Genomic DNA, 11,487 nt, shown 5'->3' on the forward strand with positions numbered 1-11,487 from the left:
TGTATTCAATATAGACAAGAGAGATACAATAATTTGTGTGTTATTAGTTGAAGCACACTATGTTTGCCTATTGTTGTGACTTAGATGAAGATCAGATCAAAGTTGGTGCAGAAATCCCAAAGGGTTCACATACTTTTTCTTGACACTTTATCTTATCGGCACCTATGTATCGTGAGGTCCCTGAAAATTCCCAGCCTTAGTGCTCTACACCTCTGCGTAATCTCTTTGAGCCTGAGACAACTTTAATGCTCTGATCTCTCTTCAGAGAGAGACCGCAACATCAGCAGTGTTCAGGCCCTCCAGCGAGCCCCCTTGTTCCCCAGTCCCCATGCCCTCAAAAGGAGATTGAACCTGGGGAGGCCAGCACCACAAAGTGTCCTGGCAGCCATCACATGCCTGAAGGTGTTTTGTTTAAACCTTTTTCATTCATTTACTCTACGGCGCAAGTGTGTCTGCAACGTTAAACAAGCAGGGGCCAACGTGTAAATATTTAGCCTTCCATGTTTGAGCGAGTTCAAAGGCGGCCTGTACAAGTGAATGAAAGACATTCTCTGGCTTCCCAGTAAACACCGCATTTTATCTAAGCTCAGATAACAGAGTCTGAAATGAATGGCCGTATCTGAGTGCTAACAGGAGAACAAAGCAAATTCCAGAGACCTGTAAACTGGAGAAGTAATTTGCTCCATAACTGCTGATGGCTTCGTTATGGCAGAGGAAGTAATTAATCAGTCTTTTGTGTTGCATGTTGAATAGAGCACACACACAGGACCAACCCCAGATTTAAACTAGAATCTACCAGATCACGGGTCCAACAGGTTTTTTGATGTGCAAATTGAGAAGGACTAAAATCACAAACACCCGTAGGAAGCATCTTATGTGCCTTGATGTCCTGCTCCTGTGGGCATTTAGACACAAGTAATAGCCTTCAGATGCTGCTGGGTGTGTTTCCACTGCCAGCTGAACATTCAGGTATTAGAAGTCATGACCCCAGTTGACCGTTAGGACTTCCTGACGTTAATCAGCTGGGGGTTCGAGAGCTCTACTGATCCCAAGTTGAAAGGTTAGGATGTCTTAATGAATCATCACGATCATTTGATGTGGATAAGCCTGTCTGGACCATTTAGAATATTATGATCTTTTGTCAAATGTTTTTTTAGTTTGACAACCTGGAGGTTCACATGCAAATCTAAGTAGAATACGTATTAGATCAATCAAAGTAGTTATGCTAAGCCACTTCTATTTACCGACTTCCCAATGGGAACAGACGTCTATTCCACGTTGGCACAACGTCATTTAATTTACATGACAACAACGTTGATTCAACCCTTGTGTGCCCAGTGGGTTGTCTCACTGCCTAGCCTGCACACTGAATATCAGCTCCTGCCCTGAGACAATATTATTTACTGCAACATAATTAATATCATGATGTACCAGAGTAGCATGGCCTGACTATCTGCTTTACAATCACAAAATGAGTAAAGATCAATCAGAAACACATTTTTATTATCTACAACAGCAGAAGGATCATTAACCGACCACCCGTTAATCATGACAAATGAACTGTGGGAAATGTTACAGCTGTCTAAGAACCATGAAACAGCTATGCATATCTAATCAACTTCAAAGACAGCGCAGGTTCCCACAGAAATATTCTCTAAAAGGGTTCTTGGAAAAGCTTGGACTTTGGAACGTGGAACCACCTGAGGTGAATTTTCCTAGCCTGTGAGGTTGTAAAACGAAACCGAGATGTTCAACTCAAGTAAACGCGGCAGATGGCCGTGAGTTCAAATGGATGATATCATCGAAGTGCACATAATTTTGTCATGTCTTGTGCCTCAGTGACAGTTGTGCTTCTCGCTAACATTATCTCATTCCAGAGGAAGTACAAATTAGAAAGAGAAACGGAAAGATTTCCTCCAGAATGACAATAGGGTTATTCATTTGTCAGGAAGCAAGCAGTCTCTTGTAGAATGCTAATGTAAGGCTGGCTGTCCGTTTATTTAATTTGCGTGGGACACATACTTAACTGGAAGTGGAGATGAAAGAAGCATGAGCTAGATGCCGAGAATATAGGATATAGCCTTTAGGCTGAACTGCAGAACAATTGGTCTTGTATAGGGGTGATTCCTCACCAAACTAGAAGGGTCCTTTAGAGGACGGGTTGTTGACATATATTTGACATTGGTATCTTAAAGCATAATTGAGAAATCATGAATTGAAGTTGGAATATTTGTGACATTCAGTCCTTACCCAGGTCTCTTAAGACTCCGTAATGTTTCATCTGTAGGTGCTACAAAGCAAAAGTTGGTGTTATCTGAAGCTTTACCGCTTGTCCGTAATGTGACTAGTATTTTCATTTCAATCACACATTTTTTACATACATTTATGAATATTGAAAAATATCCAAATGTATATTTTAAAACATACAAGTTGAATAAACTGAAAATCCAAATCACTATTTTTTTTGTTTGTTCTAGTTTTGTGAAGAATCCACATAACAGTAGTTGCCAGAACCTTGAATATTCCCCCTTTTCTACCACCAGAGTAAAGCCCTAAAATATACGATGGAAATCATATTAATCATGGTCCATAAATGTGCCAATGAAACATACATTCATACGACGAGTCTAATTGAGCGTAATAAAAGTTTCTATACGCTCAATCTCTTTAGAAGAAAAATCATTCTCCATTCATTCTAGATGTACACCTGTTGAGTGGAGTGGCTTTCCATCCTTCGCGTTTTCCATCCTGAATTTATAGCCTTCATCTGTAGAAACGACATTAAACTCCGTCTTCTATAGGACGTCCACAGCCGTTGCCTGGGATGTCCTCGCTGACTCCCCATGTTAAAGATATGGATTATCAACTCACTCCATTAAATCTGTCTAATTTGATGTTTTAAATTACTAAAATGTGAAATGTATCAGACACTCTTATCCAGAGCGACTTACAATGAGTGCATTCATCTTAAGATAGCTAGGGGAGACAACCACATATCACAGTCATAGTAAGTTTCCTTGGGGGTGCATTATTGTGGAGTTCTAGTCTACCACCCATTGGTGACTGTTGCATTTCACTGTTTGTGTCTTATGGTTGTGAGAGAAGAGAAGCTGCGATGATGATAATGGCTTAGATTCAAATTGCACCTTTCTACCAACTGAGGTAGGCTACTCAAAGCGCTTTACATAGTAAGGGGGAAACTCACCTCATACTCCACCACTATGTTGCACAACCACACAGGTGATGCACAGCAACCATTTTGTGCCAGAACACTGACCACAATTCAGCTAGCATGGTGGAGAGGTGAGGAGTGATATATGCCAATGAGGGATGATTAGGTGGCCATGATGAAAAGGGGGCTGGTTTGGAATTTAACCAGGGTTAACACCCCTACTCTTGCGATAAGTGCCATGGGATTTTCAATGACCACAAGAGTCAGGACACGTGCTTAACATCCCAGCCTAAAGACACACTCTACGCAGAGCAATGTCCTCTTCACTGCCCTGGGACATTGATCTTAAGACCAGAAGGAAGAGTGCCCCCTACTGGCCCTTCACCACTTCCAACAGCATAAATAGTACCTGCAAAACATTAGTCTCAACGTCAACAGTAAAGAGGCAACTCCGGCATGCTGGCCTTCTAGGCAGAGTTGCAAAGAAAAACCCATATCTCAGACTGGCCAATAAAAAGAAAAGATTAAGATGGGCAAAATAACACAGACCCTAGGCAGAGTTCCTCTGTCCAGAAGGCCAGCGTCCCGGAGTCGCCTGTTTACTGTTGACGTTGAGACTGGTGTTTTGCAGGTACTATTTAATGACTCTGCCAGTTGAGGACTTGTGACGCGTCTATTTCTCAAACTAGACACTAATGTACTTGTCCTCTTGCTCAGTTGTGCACCGGGGCCTCCTAGTCCTCTTTCTATTCTGGTTAGCGCCAGTTTGCGCTGTTCTGTGAAGAGAGTAGTACACATCGTTGTACCAGATCTTCAGTTTGTTGGCAATTTCTCACATAGTATAGACAACATTTTTCAGAACAAGAATAGACTGACGACTTTCAGAAGAAAGGTCTTTGTTTTGGGCCATTTTGAGCCTGTAATCGAACCCAGAAATACTGATGCTCCAGATACTCAACTAGTCTAAAGAAGGCCAGTTTTATTGCTGCTTTAATCAGAACAACAGTTTTCAGCTGTGCTAACATAATTGCAAAAGGGTTTTCTAATGATCATTAGCCTTTCTAAAATGATAAACTTGGATTTACTAACGCAACGTGCCATTGGAACACGGGAGTGATGGTTGGTGATTAAGGGCCTCTGTACGCCTATGTAGATGTCCATAGAAAATCAGACATTTCCAGCTACAATAGTCATTTCCAACATTAACAATGTCTACACTATTTCTGATCAATTTGATGTTATTTTATTGGACAAAAAAAAACAAGGACATTTCTAAGTTACCATAAACTTTTGAAAGGTAGTGTACCTGAGCTGACAAGGTGAACTCCAGGGGTGGTGCTCCAAGAGTGGTGCTCCAGGGGTGGTGCCCTACTATGGCTGACCCTGTAAAACCACACACTGGATAGGTGCAGTGAAATGTATGTGACAATTAAACATATTATTTCATTTGTATTTATTTTTTACTACCATGCAACCTCTAGCTGTGCTGTAAGCTGTGTGGGCTTTGGCATCAGAAGAAGGACTCATGCTTTTACGAGGCCAGCAGCTGTGAGGGACAACATTAGGCACGCTAACTCATTGCACAGAGTGGCCTAAACACATTGGGCCAATTTATTCCTGGTATTATTGGCAGCAAATTCACATACCGTATACAGTCACAAGTCTTGTGACACGTTTGGTGAGAGATCTGAAGGGAAATAGCCCTGGCTGGTTATCTTATGGTTTTAGGAAGTCCTCATAAGGGGGTCGTATGACCTCATTCACCCTTCCAGCTCTCTCTCTTCTCTAGCTATACTGGAGCAGCTGTTGGCCAGCGCTTCAGTGGGTAATCCCTAGAACAGAGACTGCTAATGAACCCTGAGCTCTTTAGGAAGACCTGGCCCTGAACCCTCTAGAGGAAAAGCCACATCACATGGAGCCCGTTAAGTGAATTGGTTTACCTGCTGCCTCCGGGGGACTCCTGGTGGGCTCCAAGGGTTAAGGGGGGTTAATGTTGTGTGTGTCAATATGACAGATCCCAAAAACACATGGATGTTCTGTTCTATCTTTGGCTCATGTTGACTGATATTGTACCTCATGTGGTTTAGTGTCTATTCTGTTTACTGTGTATGTACTTAGGCGTTGCATGTTAAAAATTGTTGACTGAGTTGACCACAGTGGTTACTCAGTCTGTGAAGTACTCTAAGCCGTCATCGCACAGGTCAAACGTTTCACCTAACCTCACTCCAAGATCTCCGGAGCAGCCTGTTGGCATGGCGACTGGTGATGTTGACATGGATGTCAACATCACCAGTCGCCATGCCAACAGGCTGCTCCGTCCAGAAGCGTCTGCACCATCCGTGATCTAGTGCCCACCAGTCATCGACAACAAGCTCATTACTCAGTAGAGCAGATGAACACCCCGGAGATCGAACTCCTCCCCTCCGACACCCCCTCTACAGTCGCACATTCCATAGGTATCATGTTTCAGTGGAGATATGAAGCACTTGGCTGGAGTTTGACACATTCAGTAAATTATCTCTTGGAGGAGGCTGACATGGCTTTCGGGGAACTAGTTGGATCCCTTCCTGCCCCACCCTCTGAGAGGAGACAAACCCAACTAGAGTGGGACCGGGAAATATTTTATTTGCATTATGACTAGTCCAATATAGTCCAATTTGTCACTCAGTATTGGAATTCTGACAACGTTTTATGACTGTAGGTACGCCTACATGTCATGGTTATCTTTCGTTAATCAGTGCATAATTACCCTGTCAGGCCTGATGGATTTACAGCAAGAGGATTTCCCAATATGTGTGGTGTGAAAAACTTGTGAAAGATAAGTGTGTTCTGTTAGTGAAGCCAGGAATGCTCCTTTGTTCTTCTCCATAAAGAATGTGTGGGCCGCAGCCAAAACGTTCCTCCTCTTGTGACCTACTGTAAACCGGGCCAGTGCTTTTAACACCATCGTTATCAGGTGACTAGTTTTTAACCCTTTACACTTATGGGAATTGGCCTATATGGATAGGGCTAAATTTAAATGTTTCTTACAGAAGAAATATGAAATGCATGACAATGCAGTTTGGAGAGTATTGGGAAATTATTAGGCCAAAGGTGAGGACACAACAGTTCACCATACACAATAATGAATCCAAACATTAAGACTGTAGATTTTTTGTTGTTGCGCATTTTACATTTACTGTACTTTTCGCCGCATTTGTTGATAACAAAATCTGAAAATACTCTGGATACATTCAGTAACATGATAAGAATATTCTTGGAAAATGTGGGATAGGTGCAACATGAGTGAGCAGACTAACTGGTGTCTCCAAGTGGCCGCACACCTCTCCAAAATGTGCACAGTTCCTAAATAAGTAATTTCTAAGAGTATTCAACTACTGTATAAAGTGCTTTTTTTTTGAGCTCTCCTAGCTGTGCCATTGAGGAACTAGAGCAAGCACACTTGTAGTTGTTTTGTTTGGAACACAACCCTGCATCCCCGCCAAAAATGGTCCATTATGAATCCCAATCTGGGTCGGGTGGGCATCGTTTGAAGGCCTGTTCTATTGCCAGCATGACTAACTAAGTTATAAAACACGATGTTAGACTTTCGCAATGCAATTCAAGGGAACAGATCATTCTGGTGCTCATAGAAAGGAGTGCATTCATGTGCGTGTGCCGGACATTTTCTTCACAATAGACAAACAGGCTAATTCTGTTCAGAACAACCCAGGGTATGATGCCGTGTCATTTTGGAACTGTACATCAAACATAGTGAGTGATCATAAACGTTGACACTGTATTTGACATGAGTTTGATATGGTTATGTGAAGTGCACATTTGTACGGGTGTTTGGCTTGCTTGTATGACAGTGGTATTTCTTATAATCCTCAACGTCTCATCTTTCAAATACATTTACGCGCATTTCCCTCACTCAGACAACAAAACATTTGCAGAAGTTTCCCAATTAGTGGGAGGGATTGGGGTGCTCAAATTCAGAACGTTTGTCAGTCAAAAACCATACAACGCTGTGAAGCGCAGAGCCAGAGCTCTGATGTCATGTATAGCATGTTATTGTACAGCCACTGTGTTCCAATTTAGGCATTTATCAGTGCTCAAATCTGCAATTTTCAACCTGTATACGGGTACGAGAGTAAAAGGTTAAACAACTAATTGACCTACGTCGGTTCAATCTGTGAGCGCAATGCACATTTTCTCTAGAGATAAATCCGATTAAGCCCGAACTGTGCAATGTAGTAGGGAGTTGTAGTTTCCAACAGATCAATATTCTACATACAGTACACTGAGAAAACCAAACATTAGGAACACCTTCCTAATATTGAGTTCCCCTGGTCGGTCTGTCATGGAAAGAGCTGGTGTTCGTAATGTTTTGTACACTCCGTGTATGTTTATCGCAGAAAACATGGTAATTAACTATGACCATAATCCATCGCTGCCTAGTTGTCCGGTCTGAGACCGAGAAGAGATAAAATAACAAACAATCGAGAGGGATAGAGGGCAGTTGCTTCATGAGGTATCTCAAAAAGTTCATGATCTACAGTGCCTTGCGAAAGTATTCGGCCCCCTTGAACTTTGCGACCTTTTGCCACATTTCAGGCTTCAAACATAAAGATATAAAACTGTATTTTTTTGTGAAGAATCAACAACAAGTGGGACACAATCATGAAGTAGAACGACATTTATTGGATATTTCAAACTTTTTTAACAAATCAAAAACTGAAAAATTGGGCGTGCAAAATTATTCAGCCCCTTTACTTTCAGTGCAGCAAACTCTCTCCATAAGTTCAGTGAGGATCTCTGAATGATCCAATGTTGACCTAAATGACTAATGATGATAAATACAATCCACCTGTGTGTAATCAAGTCTCCGTATAAATGCACCTGCACTGTGATAGTCTCAGAGGTCCGTCAAAAGCGCAGAGAGCATCATGAAGAACAAGGAACACACCAGGCAGGTCCGAGATACTGTTGTGAAGAAGTTTAAAGCCGGATTTGGATACAAAAAGATTTCCCAAGCGTTAAACATCCCAAGGAGCACTGTGCAAGCGATAATATTGAAATGGAAGGAGTATCAGACCACTGAAAATCTACCAAGACCTGGCCGTCCCTCCTAAACTTTCAGCTCATACAAGGAGAAGACTGATCAGAGATGCAGCCAAGAGGCCCATGATCACTCTGGATGAACTGCAGAGATCTACAGCTGAGGTGACTCTGTCCATAGGACAACAATCAGTCGTATATTGCACAAATCTGGCCTTTATGGAAGAGTGGCAAGAAGAAAGCCATTTCTTAAAGATATCCATTAAAAGTGTCGTTTAAAGTTTGCCACAAGCCACCTGGGAGACACACCAAACATGTGGAAGAAGGTGCTCTGGTCAGATGAAACCAAAATTGAACTTTTTGGCAACAATGCAAAACGTTATGTTTGGCGTAAAAGCAACACAGCTCATCACCCTGAACACACCATCCCCACTGTCAAACATGGTGGTGGCAGCATCATGGTTTGGGCCTGCTTTTCTTCAGCAGGGACAGGGAAGATGGTTAAAATTGATGGGAAGATGGATGGAGCCAAATACAGGACCATTCTGGAAGAAAACCTGATGGAGTCTGCAAAAGACCTGAGACTGGGACGGAGTTTTGTCTTCCAACAAGACAATGATCCAAAACATAAAGCAAAATCTACAATGGAATGGTTCAAAAATAAACATATCCAGGTGTTAGAATGGCCAAGTCAAAGTCCAGACCTGAATCCAATCGAGAATCTGTGGAAAGAACTGAAAACTGCTGTTCACAAATGCTCTCCATCCAACCTCACTGAGCTCGAGCTGTTTTGCAAGGAGGAATGGGAAAAAATGTCAGTCTCTCGATGTGCAAAACTGATAGACATACCCCAAGCGACTTACAGCAGTAATCGCAGCAAAAGGTGGCGCTACAAAGTATTAACTTAAGGGGGCTGAATAATTTTGCACGCCCAATTTTTCAGTTTTTGATTTGTTAAAAAAGTTTGAAATATCCAATAAATGTCGTTCCACTTCATGATTGTGTCCCACTTGTTGTTGATTCTTCACAAAAAAATACAGTTTTATATCTTTATGTTTGAAGCCTGAAATGTAGCAAAAGGTCGCAAAGTTCAAGGGGGCCGAATACTTTCGCAAGGCACTGTAAGATTGATAGCGATCATATGCCTTATTTACTTTGAAGAACTCCTAAAATCGTGACAGCTTAGGCAGCAGCTCTATAGACATGAGATATTTACTTGGAATTGAATAATAAATTCATCAAAAAGGCCTAAAACAAATGTAATATACATAACAACTGAAATATTATATTAAAGTAATGTGAATAAATGATTAAGTGAAAAGCAGTAATGGGACTTTTTTATTAATTGTTTTATTCTGTGTTACTGCATTCAACCCACATAATGCAGTGCATTATGAAAACTGATTGTTTTAATCAAACCGAACCCCAAAAGCACTACTCGCTCAGCACTACAGGTGACCTGCTTGAATAAACACCAAGTCAAATTGGGATTCCCCGTTCCCACTGAAGCATGGCATAGAAAAGGAAAGGCACACTGTCGGCAACCTCCTTTGATGCTTTAAACATTAATTAAGCAGTTATAATTTAACTTATTATACTTCCAGTCTGTGTGCATACAATATGTACAGTAGAGGTGCTTTTTATTTTACCAGGTAAGTTGACTGAACACATTCTCATTTACTTTGAAAATCCCATCTGAAAGACAGCACCCTACACAGGGCAATGTCCCCAATCACTGTCTTGGGATATTCTTTTTACACCAGAGGAAAGAGTGCCTCCTACTGGCCCTCCAGCACCACTTCCAGCAGAATCTAGTCTCCCATCCAGAACCAACCCTGCTTAGCTTCAGATGCAAGCCAGCAATAGGATGCAGGGTGGTATGCTGCTACAGTATGTGTATTTTGGGTCCATAGTCTCTTCCCTGGTGTGTGCTTGAGGTGTGCCAACAGTATTTTTCAGTGACAACACCTTTTCTGGTGGCCTTCTTCTGTTACACACAGTTGTTCGAAGCATGCTAGATAGACTAGATAATTAGCTATCTTCTGTAAACACACCCTGTAACATGGAGATATGACCGTGTGGGAACACTAACCCTATAAAGGTGTGTATCAATTTAACCTTTTTGTATTTTGGAAATGATTTCTCACTGATATTAAAGATAAGGTCCTTATGCTTCCAAAACCGTACCGCAAGCGATGTGTGTTAATGTTCAGACCGAGTGCTGGGGCTCTTTTACTAAAACTCCCCCATACAGAGGTTGCCTTCTTTGGAAAATGCCATAGTACTTTTTTTAAAATGTATTTTTTATTTTTACCCCTTTTTTTCTCCCCAATTTCGTGGTATCCAATTGTTGTAGTAGCTACTATCTTGTCTCATCGCTACAACTCCCGTACGGGCTCGGGAGAGACGAAGGTTGAAAGTCATGCGTCAACCCTTATTTGACACTATATATATTTATCTACATGGTATGTGCGTCGTTTAGCCAGGTCACTCATGGATACCACCCTGACAAAAATAGGGTGCCACCATCACATGAGTGGGGACCAAAGCTACAACCCCTCCCTTCACTCACACGCATTCCTTTCAATACTTTGTCACCCTCCTGAAATACAGTCAGACTGACGTGTGCTGGAGGTGCCATACTCTTACGACCAGTCAGCTGCCTAAGCAATCACACCCCTGAGGGAAGTGTATAGTGCTCTACATGCAGGACAATGGAGGCAATGAATATGTCAGTGGAAATGTCTTATGTGGAGGGAGTCTTGCTGTGTTCATTGAGCCTACTGGATATGGCTACTGTAGACTACTGTAGGGGAGGGATGTACCTTCAAGTAACATTAGCATCCACCCCTAGAAACCAAAGACTTGCTGTTATATTGCACTCAACATTTGCAAAATTTCCCTAACCACTATGTGGATACTGAATCCTGATATTTTGATGTTCATATGTACTCTTTACATTTATTCCCAGTATATTGTGTGTTATAATCCCAACATTTTTATAGCATGGCAAAATAACTGAGAGAGGATCTTATACACAGAGAATGCGTGGTATGGATACCATTCTGCACAGTTGTCCTATTTCCTGAACAAATATCATCAAGAGGGCAAACAATGACCAATAACATTTTGTTTTCTTTGTTAGCAAACCTTGTTTCCCCATACCTGAGCTGCAAGCAACCAGTGGGTGTAACGTGAGAGGCTTTGAGGCATCCATTCTCACAGAGCTGTTAAACAATATTGAAAGAACGGTCTCGCCACTGTCAAGATATGAC

At 41.8% G+C, this 11,487-nt stretch overlaps 1 long non-coding RNA gene across 1 annotated transcript in view; it reads left to right on the forward strand.

The window, feature by feature from the left end:
* Positions 1-11,487, forward strand: part of LOC110536619 (uncharacterized) — a 48,840-nt gene that overhangs the window by 26,851 nt on the left and 10,502 nt on the right. The gene's annotated exons all lie outside the window — the stretch shown is intronic.

Source organism: Oncorhynchus mykiss, chromosome 11 (assembly GCF_057628025.1).
Source record: "Oncorhynchus mykiss isolate SJ-2025 chromosome 11, ASM5762802v1, whole genome shotgun sequence".
Classification (NCBI taxonomy): domain Eukaryota; kingdom Metazoa; phylum Chordata; class Actinopteri; order Salmoniformes; family Salmonidae; genus Oncorhynchus; species Oncorhynchus mykiss.